The sequence below is a fragment of the Sinohyriopsis cumingii genome, chromosome 3, assembly GCF_028554795.1.
Source record: "Sinohyriopsis cumingii isolate HCF-2022 chromosome 3, ASM2855479v2, whole genome shotgun sequence".
In the NCBI taxonomy this organism is placed as follows: Eukaryota; Metazoa; Mollusca; class Bivalvia; order Unionida; family Unionidae; genus Sinohyriopsis; species Sinohyriopsis cumingii.
Genome location: NC_142963.1, coordinates 9,718,071 through 9,733,108, shown reverse-complemented (window position 1 = coordinate 9,733,108; position 15,038 = coordinate 9,718,071).

The following is a 15,038-nucleotide window of genomic DNA, read 5'->3' as shown; positions in this document are numbered from 1 at the left end:
GAATTCAGAATCTGATATCGACGTAGCGTCGCTGGATTGCACGTCTAACGATGATGATATCAGCGATGATAATTTCTGATATGCGGTCGTGGCTGTATTTAATTTTGTCGTGTAATCGTGTAATTTTGTGTTAGCACACGAGGATATTTTTTTTGCTATGATGCCGAAAACTCCTGCCGCGGTAGTGGTCGTACAAACACAGATCGTGGCAGCGACTACTGCTGTTACCGGAGTGACCGCTGATAGTATTACTCCCGCGGATGCAACAACGGCGGATACTGAATAAACCATAACGTCTAACACTGTTATGCGTCTGCGGTATTTTTTTACTTTTTGGGACGTCGCGTCGATGACAGTTTTTAACTCAGATTGCCACTCACGGACTTGATTGTATCGATATTGTTGAGCATCTGGAAATGTTTCGGATGGAAATCCTTTGGATTTCAACGTTGACATATTATTTAAAAATCGCTGCCGATTTTCAATTACTGGTAATTTTCAATTACGTAACTAATTGAGGTGTTGCAGCGACGAATTCCAAACACCACCAGTAAGATGTTGCTGTTAAACTATCGTCGGCGGCTTCAAGCATAAATGTTTCCTCGGTGTTGCTGTTTAGTATTACAGTGCAAACCCCGGAATACTTATCGGTGGAATGTCTCCAAGGATATGTTGTGAAGATTTCAAATTTAGCGGCTGAAAACACAGACAACCTGTAAACACCGGTGGCTGTTGCTGTATATTTGATAGTGCTATTTTGTCGTGACCATGTTGCGAATCCCGATGATACCGTGTATACGATGTTGGTGATATGCCCGGGGGTAACTCCAGTGGGGACTTTAATCAGATTGGTTTTGTTAACGATCTCAGGAATTCCCCCTACGATATTCTGCTGTGTTTGTTTGATCGTGTTAATGTCGGCCTTTACATCAGCGAGTTTTACATCGACGACTGGAGGAGTCCCAAAGAACTTATTCACGACCTCATCAGTTTTTACGAAGTTTCTTCGAACTCTTGTAAACGCGCCCACGTGAACATCATACTCAGCACGCAGCGTATTTAGTTTACCGTTGATGATGTCCACGTATTGTTTGTTTGACGCATCCTGGTCGGATTCGGGATTCGCTAACGCGGTTATTTTGTTGCCGCTCATGCTGAGTTCGCCTGTCATCGTGTCACCGTCTTTTTTCACGCACTTGTCAACACCTTTATCAATACTGTCTTTGATGCTTGCGATTGATATATTCGAGTCCTTGATCCGGCCGCCATCACTAAATGCAGCGAAGTTATCCTTGGTAGCTCCAAGAACTCTGCGAATTATATCATTCCACTTAATGTTGCTCGTTCTTAGTTTTCCCTGCTTGTCCTGAAAAATAGCAACTTCATCTGGGTCAACTCCAGCTATATTCAAAAGATTATCGATTTCATCTCGGGTCGCATATTTTGAGAGATCAGCATCTGTGCTTGGTTTACCTCTTCGCGCGAAAGGTCTTCCGTAAATATCCACCATTATTCTTATTGCTGTTTTTCAAATGCTAGTGTGAGAAGTCCTCAGAAATCGGAGATTTCCAGGGACTTCCAGAAATGCTAAGCATTGGAAACGCTAGCGTTTCTCGATGCGGTATATTCATGCACTACTCGATGCGGAGACGTTGCTGAATTTCTTGAGATCGCATCAAGAACATTTAAAACCTCGTTCCCACAAATGGGCGGATCAATTAATGTTTGTGTTGGTAGCGTCGACTGCCACACTGGAATATTAGAAAATCTGGAAACATACCTGAGAAACTCAGTTGGCGGTGCTAAACCGTACGAATCGAAATAGATAATTCCACGTGGATCGATCGCGTAAGCAACCCAGTGAGTTCCCGGACCATCTTTGTTGTCGAGATTGATAATGCCAGTTTCTGGATTATTCGGTTGTTGCGGTAATTGATCTCGCATGAATACACCTCTGAAATGTTTTATACGCAATTTTTTAACAGCATCGAGTAAATCAAAATTGGACGCTGGAAGCGTCAACGCTGGAAGCTTCAACGTTTTGTGTTTCAGCGTTAGAAATTTTTTGGATACCATGATGCGGGAGTTCCCGGTAGTCTTAGACCTGATCCGCGAGTGGATCTTCTCTTTTTTTTGTACCCGGATCCAAGGGATTTCCGGGCTGCCAGCGCGCTAAGAGCTGGTGCAACAAGACCTGACATGAGTGCTCGCTTTGCGGGGGAAGCTGATGACGATGAAGCTAAAAGTGCCGGAAGGACCTCAAATGGTAACATACCACCCGTTGCCCCGCCCCGTTTGCTATATCGTCCCCCGGTTGCTTTCTTTAGTGCCATTCCAGCTGCGGTTCCAACTGCACCTAACGCTGCAGCTTTTGCTACGGCTGGTGCTGCCGCGGCAATCAACGCTGGTATTGCTGCGAGAAAAGGAAATATTCCACCGGTTTTAGTCATGTCCTTGATAGCTGCAGCAGAGAAATCAAGTCGGACACCGGTTTTTGCTGTTAACGCCTTATTAAAATGGTTAAGCTGAGTATTAGTCAACGACAGCTTGTTTGGACCACCAACAAGTTGATCTCGTTTTAGTGTTATTGATGTCCCGCACACGCTTGCGTTCTTCGATTGCAATTTCTTTGTCTGACCGGAAGTCAAGGTGACATTAACGTGACTGTATGACATTATATTTCATAAACTAATCTAATTGTTACATGTTTTCTACTGGAGCGTCAATAACTCTCATTCGTCCGCCAACACCTTCAAGCAGCATTGCTTTATCGGAGAGTATAACCGCGACAGCTCTAAAACCAGCAGGCGGGCCGAGGGGAAACTCACCTACACGAGCTTTGAAGTGTATATCAACGACAGATTGTTTTGTTAGATCCAAATGTTCCAGCGAAAAGTAATAAATCGGATACAGCGTTGTAAAATCCAGTTGTGATATCTGCAACCCGGTATCAACATTCTGATCACGTCCCATAAATGTCATCAAACGATGATACGCCCGTGCAACTTCATTTCGCTCATAATTTATTAATATATCCTCGGATGGTTCCTGATGCCCGTTTATTCGCAGCGAAACCTCAGAGACACCAAGTTTGTCAAATATCATATGACTCTGTAGTTGGGAAGTCAACCTCGCATTTTGCTGGAGTGCAACAAAAATATGTCGCGGCGCTGATATTCCCTGTTGTGATGCTATGTGCCACGTAAACTGCCCTGCCCCGGAACCCTGAATGGAATCTGTTGATGTTGTCAACCATGATATCAGTGATTTACCACCTGTGTCCATGAAAGAGAGTAATCGTTGCTCTTCAGTGATTGATGGGGACATTACTGGCATCCACAACGCAAGCTTGAATAATATTACTTTACCGGCAGCAACACCAGCAGTATCCTCTCGCCAGATGGCGTCAACGTCATCACTTTTTCGGTTAAGTACAACTGTATGATTGGCTCCAAAAATAACCTTTCTGACATTTCTGCAAAATCCAAAGATGTGAGATAGTGGAATTGCGCATGAAAATCTCCTACGGTCACCTGATAACATTAATTTACGCGTAGCAAAACCAAGATTGTAATTAGGGTTGGGAAATGGTAAATTCTCTATTGTATCAACAGCAACAGGAGGAGCAGCACGACTTACTGCTTGTCTAAAAATGCTAGATCTATGATCCGGATGATCAGAATTATCCTTAGCGAACATCATAGTCGGACCAGCTGATCTAGTGTAATCATCTGAGTATCTCGCTAATCCCAAGATTGTTGTAGCAACGTCGACATTATCCTGAATTATTTCAATTTCTCTTCCGTCAATGCTGTATGAAGCACTTTTGAACAGCGCCATGATACCGTTGTTAACAAAACCAACTCGAACATTAGCTCCGTATTCTGTATTAGCGACAACATCTGTTACAAGTTCACCCGTGACTTCAAGAAATGCTTCAGCGGGCAGGAAATATCTACTTGTATCCTGGACTCGTAATTCAATTCGTCCGCGTTGATTAGGTACTGTTGCCTCATAAGAATAATACTGATAATCACGCACGGACTCATCTTTGAGTATTGGTGCATCCATGTCGAACGCTGGATCAGATATAGGTTTAAACATTATATAAAATTATTGTCTTCTAAAACGAAATCCGCTTCCTGATATCAGGCTTGTATTTATTTGTTCGGGTGTTTGGGTTACAAGCTCTGCAAGTTTTTGATTGGCAGCCTGATTTATTACTTTACTGACGTCCGCGGGCATAAGTTCAGTACTGGCCAGTTTCACCGGTGGCGGTTTTTTTGATCTACGAGTTAACCGTAACAGTCTATCCTTGATTGACGCGAATGCTTTCCCGGCGAGATCACCAACAGATCCAAGGGCTTTATCCTTGACAACATCAATAGCTTTCATCGACAATTGTTTTGCAATCGGTAACACCTTAGGGGCTATTCTTGAAAACAAACCAGTAATTGTATCACCGAGACCATCTCCGTAGGTTGCTCTGTAGACTGGTAATCGCGAGTTCACTACGCGGACTGGTAACACGCTAGTGTGTCTAGGTTGAGAATTGTGCACGATCATTTTATTTAATTATTGTTTCTCTAACTAAATTTACTAGTCGCTGTGGTAACCGTCTGCGAGTTCATCAATGAGTCCCCGGTATGTGCTTATATCCATAATGCCACGCTGAAATAGTCGCTGACAGATATCTGCGGCTTCATTTATAATTTCCGGAGAGTTGTTTCCGGCACGTCTTCCTCCGATGAGAACTTCCAACCGTGATACGTCATTGATGATATTATCAGGACAAATAATGTGACCACCAAGACCACTACCAGTAGCGGCTGGTGCGTCGTGAAATTCTTCCTCTGGAGATTGCGGCCGAAGTTGTGGCTGCGGTGGTGGAGGTTGTTTTTTCTGCTGACGAGTTTGTTTCTGCTGCCGAGAAGAAGGTTGCTGTTGTTGCTGTTGTTGCAGAGGTGGAGGAAGTTGATACCCGGCGGGTTGTTTTTGTTCTATTTGTTTCTTTTGCTCGTTATAAAGTTCTTTTACTTTTTCAACAAGAATTCTATACTCTAAATCATCATCTCTAGCCTGCGGTTTGCCTGTGCGTATTCGATATATCCATTTGATAAGATTATCATCAGTTACTTTATCATGGGGGGGGTTTAAAATTCTAGATTTATTAAACATACTAATTAATATTTTTTTAACTAATTCTTCTGGTTTAGAATTTTTAATATCTTCGACAACACCTTTCTTAAATTTTGCAGCTAATTCTACGTTTTCTTTTACTGGTTTTTCTTCCCCGGCGGCGACGTCAGTACCCTCAAGTATTTCTTCACCGACAGGTGGAGGTTGAGCCGCAGCGATATCAGCTGGAAGTGTTCGTAAAATCTTCTTTGTCTGTTTAGTTCTTCTTGCTATTTTTTCAGCCTGCGTCGCAGTTTGTTTTGATACCGGAAGAAGATCTTCTTTGATGACAGTTGTAACTTTCTCAGTAGCTTTGGTCACGGGTTTAAATAATTCCTCCGCGGATTCTGCAAAGACTTCCCGCGCTTGCTGTCTTAGTTGTAATTTTTGTCTGACACTATCACGGACAGGAAGAAATTTCTGAATTGCTTCGAGACGTTCTCGAGCTAATCTAGTAGTAAGTGCTTCTCCGATATTTGCCATTATTTATTTGTCAATGATTTAATTTCGCTGACATAAAAATGTTTCCTTGGAAATCTTCGACTTCGTAGAGCAGCAGAGGGGGGGGACGGACCCGACCCATGGATTTTTCAATAACGACCCCGCGAGCGATGCTAGCATCGCCAGGGAAACTGTTTCAGATTTATTGAAGTAACCCAAGTTGCCAGCGGAAACTCAACGAGTTTGTCCCTGGAAACTCTCCGAATTTTTTGGGACATTTTTTTTTGTCCTGTATTCTGAATAAAAGTGTTATTTCGACGAAATAAGCCCTCTATCGGGAATAGTTTCAGTGAAAGGGGTGTCTCGGAAAAGTTTTTTGTAGGATTCGCCCCCCCTGCTGCTCACTTGTTTGCTGTCTCAACATTACGTTAATTTTTCAAGTCCACTAACTGTTTTGTCGTTTGTTGAGTAAATGTTCTTTTTTATGATTACTGTCACTCTGATAAATGTCTACCCACGGTGTTGGCATCCCACTCAAGTTGTCATGCCTGTTATATAAACAGTGTAGCAAGCAAATGGTATATTCAGTATCAACTTCCCATTTGTATCAGTATGTTCTCTAATATCAGCACGATGTCTAACACATTACCAGCTATAGCAGAGGCTTGATCATCACAAGTTAATTATAGCCTTTAGATAACGACTTGTACAGCGATTAACAAGAACATAGCAAATTTATCGACTATAAGGTACTGGCCATTTGTGTTATACTGTTACAGGCTAGACTCCGAATTTTATTTGTAACGAACCACTGTGGTTGAACATACATTAACAAATTTATTTAAGTGATTTTTTAAATAAAAAATTAAAAATACTGAAAATACGATGAAGGGTTGGTGCAATAAAATATGTTTGTGCACAAGTGTAACCGTTTATAGTGATGTCTAGCACTGGCGCATCATGCCGCAGACATGTAGCATGATGTCTAACCCAGTCACATTATCCGACCAGTCCTAACACTAACATCTTAATGCTGAGCGCCAAGCGAGACAGTACCATTTTTGTAAGACTTTGTTATGGATCGGCCTGGAATCGAACCCACGACCTCCCGCATCCGAAACAGACGCTGTAACCACTGGGCCACCGGAGACATAAAATTTGTTCGACTAAGCCAAAAATAAATCCTTTGTTTTGCCTCTAAATCATGTGCTATTTAGGCAATTAAACTGTAATTATTATGCTTGTACGAGAATGTTTTGTTCGTAAGACACGTGTTGTGTTAATTACAAAATAGCAGTATATCAACCATAAATGTCTCATCATTTAATTGAACGTTTTTCTAGATCAGTTTATGGGAAGGAAAGAATTGTACGAAGTAGAACCATCTAACATACTAATGACATACAGTGCGTTGTATTGAATGCATCTACACAATTCTGGCGTTAAGGTTGGGAGATAGCTAAAAAGAGATAAAACACTGCATGATTCATTTATCGTACAATGCGAAGAGATAAAACACTCCCTGATTCATTCATATCGTACAATGTGAAGACAAAATAGGCAGTCAGTGCTGTTGTAATTCACAACAATTCCAATACTAACTGCTTTTGACAAATATACGACTGGTATTGTAGAAAATGTTCAAGAGTATGGGTGTTTGCCGATTACCGGCAAAAACATATTACAGGGAAAGGATAGACTGGTGTAGTATCAAACGGTATGAACATTATATCAAAAGAAATGCTAGAAATACAAAGATCTGAGGATTTTAAATGTCTTCACTCTTCATTAGAAATCTGTGATAAATGCTAGCGTATTAGATCATACTTAAAATTTAAATACCGTAATAGCATTTTTTTTATTGTGCTGTGCTCATGCGAAATAAATAATAGTTTTACAGTAACACTGCATTAGGAGTTCGAAGTATCAAATAATAAACTTAATATTGAGGAAATTTTATGTTTAAATAATCTGTAAAGGCTATATCAAGAATAATATAGTATTCAATTACGAAGACAGCAAAATGTCCTCTTCGAGAAGCTTGCCGCATGACTTTTACAGGAGGATTTAGTAATAGGCACAAACGTATGAGCTATTATACAGACAACCAGATTTATGTTAACATGGTATCAAAGAGATAATTCAGACATAGCATGTATATCATGCCTTCTTAACTCCCTCTGCGACGTGTATTTAACCAGTTTTCACTAATGACCACAGAGTATGTGATCAATATGATACGTTAATGTCGTCTCTTTGTTTGGTTTTTACTACCTTTTGTGACTGGTTTCTTTGTGGAATGTTTATTTCCCTATGGATACGTACGCTTCACTTGGCGTTTTAATAACAGCTTTGATTTTGTCAACGTAATGGAAATGGTGACATTTTTTTCTCTCGGAGATTTCAACAGTTATAGCTTTTTTTGCCTTCTACATTTATTTAGAAGTACAGGTTATAGCTGTGTTTTGCTTTTTACAAACATAAGCTGTATTCGTCATGTTTGAATTAGCAACATTTTAAATCTGATGAATCTAAGTCCATAACGATAACGATTAAAATGTAATTGATAAAAGTATTTAGTAAGTTACACAACCTGTATATTACGATGGTCAAAAGATGACGCCGTGATCTTATTTTTTAAAAACAATAGCACTTAAACATTTTAAAATTCTAGGAGGAGCCGAAGTTTTTCATCCTGCACTGCATACCGGTTGTGGCACTAATATTACATGTTCTCAAATAATAAGAAAACATTACAATTTTAGGATATATGAATACCGTAAAAGAAGTACTTTGCAATGCTTCAAGACATCTGACAGCGTTTCAAAAATGTACATTCTCTGTAGGCAAACTTTACCATAGCATACAATGTACATAATGTAATATTGACTGTAGATTTAATCCGTGTGCGTGTGCGTGTGTGTGTGAGCTGGATTTTTAACGTAGCTTTAAAAAAAATTCAGTCATGTCTGCAATGTGACAGTTTATAGTGATGTATAGCACTGGGGCATGATGCCCAACAAGGTCACATTATCCTGACAACCGGCCGACCAGTCCTAACACTAACCAACTACCTCCCGCTTCCGAGGCGGACGCTCTAACCACTAGGCCACCGGAGCGGTCAATTTAATGACTGTAACCTTGATTACTGAAGCTTTAATGACTGTATATATTGATGACTGTAGTTTAATGATTGTATATATTGATGACTGTAGTTTAATGACTGTAGATTTGATGACGTAGATTTGATGACTGTAAATTTGATGACTGTAGTTTAATGACTGTAGATTTGATGACTGTAGATTTGATAATGCTGCTGATGGTTTGATTGAAATCTTTGTAGGTTGTATGTACGTAATAAATTAACCAACTAAGATACTGTGCACACCTTAAAGCAATTAAATGAACTGAAAAATGTTAGTACACATTTCGTATAGGATTGTCTTCAGGATATTGTTAAACCCAGATTTAAGAGGAATTCTTTCAAATGACGTCAACAAAAAGGGTCCGTAAGAACTCCAAAATTCCTTTCGGAAGCGACATATTTGTTCCTACGTTCCAGCTCTCTGAAATGATACTTCTTATCCGGATGTTTTCTATAAACGTAAACAATTGTAGGCTTTTCTTTTAGTGCATATTGTAATGTTTTTGTTTCAATCTAGTTATTAATATTTTATTAAAAAATCGAATACTTGTTGTAGTTTACATGTAATTTGAAGTTTATTCTATTTCCAAACAAGCATGTGGTGGTTGGATACATGTTAATAACTATAGGTAAATATATAAAGAAAAAAACACATGAAAGTTACAAAAATAAGGACTTTTATATCTTTTCTATGTCAGAGTTATCTAGAACGACATATTGTGTTAACGACAATACAATATACACAGACAAACTAATTCAATTCTCATAGACTGTAACGCTATGTTAGGCCGCAAATTACCATCACTTCGTGGCATGATCGGCAAATCAATTGTGTGTGTGTGTGTGTGTTTGAATTTGTTTTACAATTTTAGTCATATCGCTACGATGCCTGCAGTCTGGCATCTTATATTTATGTCATGCACCAGGGCATCATGCCACAGACATGTATCATCATGTCCCACCCAGTCTTATTACCCTGACGCCAGGCCAACCAGATCTAACAATAACCTCTCAATGCTGAGCACAAATCGAGGCAGCTGCTAGTACCATTTTTTATATCTTTGGTATGACTCGGCCGGGGTTCAAACACACGACCTCCTACATTTGAGGCTGACGCCCAACCACGTAGGCCACCGAAGCGATAGGCAAATGAGGCGCATATCCAATAAACGAGCATCCTAAAACGTACAACGCATGAGGAACTTTTCAAATAATGGACGATATATTTAGGCACCGTTAAATGTTACCTACATTTGTGATGTGTACGTGAGAACAATGACCATGTCTGTACCTGCTATACAAGTAAACGGTGGTGAGATCTCCCCGTTTCATGCGGCTGTGCAATTTTATTTAACCTGTAACTAGGTTTCTTCTGGAGCCAAAAATATGTTAACTTTCTCTGGTAATAGTTTTCAGACAAATTGGCGACCTTCATACTCTTAAATACGGTATTTAATTTACCACACATGGACAGGTCATAAACTAATTAGTTGCGCGTGACAGTACGGTCCTTTACTGGCATACATTTTAATCTACTCTTAGGTGTGGATGTGTTTCCCACTGAATTTTATCATACATATATATTAAGAATAATTCAAGTATAACGCATCAAAGTTTAATTTTTATTTCGGCCTTGAATTACAATTTTCAATTGGCCAAAATAAATCTCCGTGAACTTTTACATTTCACAAATTGTACAAGAAAAAGTATTTTTATTTGGATCAAAGATTCGTAATTAGCCCATGTAATGAGACAGACATACATGTTCTAACTCGAACTGTGTCTATTATTGTTTATATGGGTGCATATTTCGCAGCTTTCGCAGGTGGTCATTAATCCCATATCATGGACGGATATACAGAACAGAGTGTTATAAACAACAAAATAAGTTCTGATGTAAACAACAAAAGCGTGCTTATGGATCAAAAGAATTAATTAGTAAGGCCATAAACTACCTTGACGTATTGTCATTATATGTTCTGGAGGTTTTTGCAATTATGGTCGAGTCAGATAGAAGCTTATATACTCCCATTGCAGGCATAACCGACATTAATGCTTATGATAGGAATACTGCAGATGTATAGAATTGGCAAATTTTTAATTTTTTAACACTCATATATACTAATTAGTTTTCCACAGTAGCATATGTTATGAGAAGTCTTCATGTTAATTTTTAGCTTGCATGATTTGTGTGTGTGTGTGTGTGTGTGTGTGTGTGTGTGTGTGTGTGTGCGAGAGAGAGAGAGGAGGGAGAGTGTGTGGTAGTGTGTGGGTGTCTAGTAGCAATCTTATCTATCGTATAATGTAGCACGAAAACAATTCAAACCTACTAAATCACAAATCCGGTAGTTTAGGAACTTGTCGCTATAACAGATCTACTAGTATTTAGATTCGAGTTATTGATGCAATCGTATACATAGGATTCGATCTAATTCAGTTGGTATCAACTTTAATTATTTATCATAACAAAGGCTGTTTATTTACAAGATATTTTTGTACATAATGATTTCAGTATCATTATATCCTTAAACTGTAGCAAGATTTTCGTATACTGGGTGCTGATATTGAATGATTTTTTTTGTTCGCTGTTTCGTTATTGCTGTAAAATGCTTTGAATGTTGAGCTAAGATTTACTTCGTAAATTTTTCGAGAAGTCTCATTTAGGTTAGTGTTTTCATAGCACCGACACTATACAAATGATCATGACATAACACTACACAAATGATCATGACATAACACTGCACAAATAATCATGACATAACACTACACAAATGATCATGACATAACACTACATAACTGATCACGTAAACATTATCAATAGTTAATAATGATTTTCCCGAAATGGAATTTTGGTGTTGAGAATATGTGAATTATAATCTTCTTACCTTTGTATCGTCCGCTTGGAGAGTGTTAGCCTTGTCCTCAAAATACGCCGTGTTTTGATGCATTCATTGTTCGCTTCTGATGCTGCGTTTAAACAGGTATAAATCAGCATGTATTATTCAATGAGAAAGTTCTTTACTGAAAATGTGAGTTTCTTAGTTTCTGTGTTTCCTTCCTCAACACCGAATGCCTAACAACTTCCTTAATATCGCCTTAATGTCCATATCTCACATCAAGTGTGTGCAGAGACAGAAATCGAAGGATTCAGCGGCTGAACTTGTATTGTCGCTATAAGCAGCTTGATATGGGCAGATGATCCGTTAAATGAGAAATCTGCAGTATCTAAGAGCGTTTGGAGTCGGGTGAAAGTGTTTTGTTCAGACTCGTGGGCATGTGTCTGCGCCTGCGCCTTGATTGAACGCGTTTTTTTTATATTTTGCTGTACCAACCAAACTAGTTGCATTCGTTTATCGCAAAATCAATGTTTGATCGGTAAAAGCTCAAGCGACAATTATTTCATGCATCGTTAATAAATGAATAATGCTTACACTCTTTCTTTTATTATTAATACCATTCAGGTATCAAGGAATATTTTTAATTTATTCTCTCTCTCTCTCTCTCTCTCTCTCTCTCTCTCTCTCTCTCTCTCTCTCTCTTATTTCAGTGGGCAGTGCGTTTAAATAGCTAACCTGAACAATACACTGATGACGGCGAATTAACTGATACACTTTGGAACCTAGAGATGTACTGCTACTTAATGTTTGCTGAGACAGGCTGATTTAAACGCTTTTCACTCCCCAATTTGCCTGTCATTCCGACATTCCGACATCTTGCTTCCTCATTATTTAAACCGCTCCGGTGGCCTAGTGGTCAGAGCGATCGCATCGGATGAGGGAGGTCGCGGGTTCGAACCCCGGCCGAGTCTTACCAAAGACTTTTAAAAATGGTACTAACAGCTGCCTCGCTAAGTGCTCAGCATTGAGAGGTTAGTGTTAGTACTGGTTGGTCTGTTGTGTTCTGATAATTTAACTGGGTCTGACATCATGCTACATGGGTGAGGCATAATGCTAGACAAACTGCCACACTGCAGACATTATAGCGACTAGACCGGTAAGTTGTTAAAAGCAACGTTAAAAATCCAAATCAGACACTTGCTTCCGCATTACGCTTCTGTTCTTTCTGATTGAGGAAATGCGTTTGAAAGTCCTCATTGTAGAAACTTCATGCAGGAAAATTATATTTTATTGTTAATCTAGCTAATCACAACATCTGTTTTACTAGTTCCTTTTCTATTACAGAGCAAAAACGAAATCGATATCAGTAAAGTGGTAAAAATGAACTCGATATCAGTAAAATGGTAAAAGTGAACTCGATATCAGTAAAAATGTCAACACTACTTATTTAGGATACGATTGAAATATTTAGAAGACCACGAGTAGTTTCTGGCATGAATGCCAGTCAAGTTGCTATTTTAGGATGGGGTGTTTTGCGGAAATTATTCTCTATTGACTTCATTAGAAATATAACAGAATAACTATTTTAAAACTCCTCGCCTGAAAGACCAAGTAAAACCCAACACAGCCTCGTTTTGATTTGACGTCTTAACCAGTTCTTTTTTTTAGTATCCTTATTTCGTGGACGGGGTTCTAACATGAGCCTATGTGTATCAATGAAGCAGACGGCTGTGATTCATTGCGTCGCTTTTTCATCCTACTTTTATGAATTTTGAACATGCTCCTTACATATACTAAAAGAAAATTAATAGTCGTCTTATTTAGTACCATAAACCAGTAAAATATAATTTACCTTCTTTATCCTATATTTTCTTTTGGGTTATCTACCATAATAATTCAACTGATAACTACTTCTATTTTCAGCCTCATTTTGTTCGTATGCCGGATAGGGACATTGCTGCCTTATTTGGAAATAAGAATGGATCGTAGTCAATACGTTATCTGTCACTGTGAACAAAGTGTGGTAAGAGTAGACGCATAAATATAATTATACCGATATAGGCTTAAGAACAGTATCATTGGCAAAATTTCCGAAAAAACATAATTCTAAGTAGGAAGTAGATTTTAGATATAGTCATCTATTTTGTCTTTGACAATAATTTTATTTGTTTCATTGTAAGGCATAGAATCAGACCGTAGCCTTAAACACGTTGCATATAAATAATGACCGATATAGTCTGTGATACATTCTCCGATGATATTCCTTGCTGTGAGTTAAGTAGCGGGACAGACAATCCAGAACAAATACACGTGAAAGCAAGCTGCATGTAAAATGAGCCTATAAGGTTCTATGACATTGTTTGGCTCGAAAGTAAGCTACCCCCACCCCTAAACCCCTCATTACATGTGCTCGTTTATAAATTAAAATGTAGAGCAAGAAGTGTATTTCTTCATACAAAAGATATCGATATTTCAAACTAATTGTGTTTACTTAGAAAATCGCCTTCCTTGAAGGAACGCCGTTGTCTAACATACAGCTGAGCAACAGTTTTAAATGGTAAATTTCAGCCGCAGTTTATCTTCAACAGTCGTTAACGATATGATGGACAATTTTATAACTATGCTGGAAACGTTCAATATTAAATCCATCAGCAAAGTCTACTGATAACAGATAATATGAACTTAATACCACAGTAAATTCGTCAGCATCACTAACTAAACAGCAGTATAGAATCAGATAAGGTGACAATTTCTACATGAAGCGACTCGATTTATAGATAGTTATTTCCCAGACAATAGTCCTAAGGTAAAATGCTAATTTGATGTCACAAGAAATTAATCTATTAGCTCGCAGACGTGTAAATAATATTATAAATTAATGAAAGTGCGTGTTTGTTGTATACCCTTATTCTTCATCATACTACCGAAATAATTATATAACTGGTTTTAAATCAGGTCTTGCTTGAGTCCGATGTTTTATAATTGCCAATTACGGCTTTATATCCAGCTGATTTAGTATCGGTGTTTGTATGATCAAGGCACCGAATTGAATAAGGAAACTTCAAGCTGCAGGATTTCAACCTTGCAGAGTGTTTATATGTTGCAATCGGTCCGAGAATCACTGGGATTAAAATACAACTTTCCCTCTGAGTATTGCTATATCGAAGCCGATAGAAAACCTAAAGTTTTGTCTGTATATTTGGTCAGCAATTGTCTTACTAACAACATAGTTTCAGTAGATATATGCTGCCTGTATGAAACTAACACACCAGCAACTCAAATGCTCAGCTTCCAGGTGGGGACGAAAGTTTGGATTAGAATGTAGTCAAAGACACAGATGACGCAAGGAATAGTATGTTGTGAATAATTTATTTTCGGGAATATCAATTTAAATGGTGTTATAAGGGAACTTCATTTTGATTGGCATTTAAATCCTG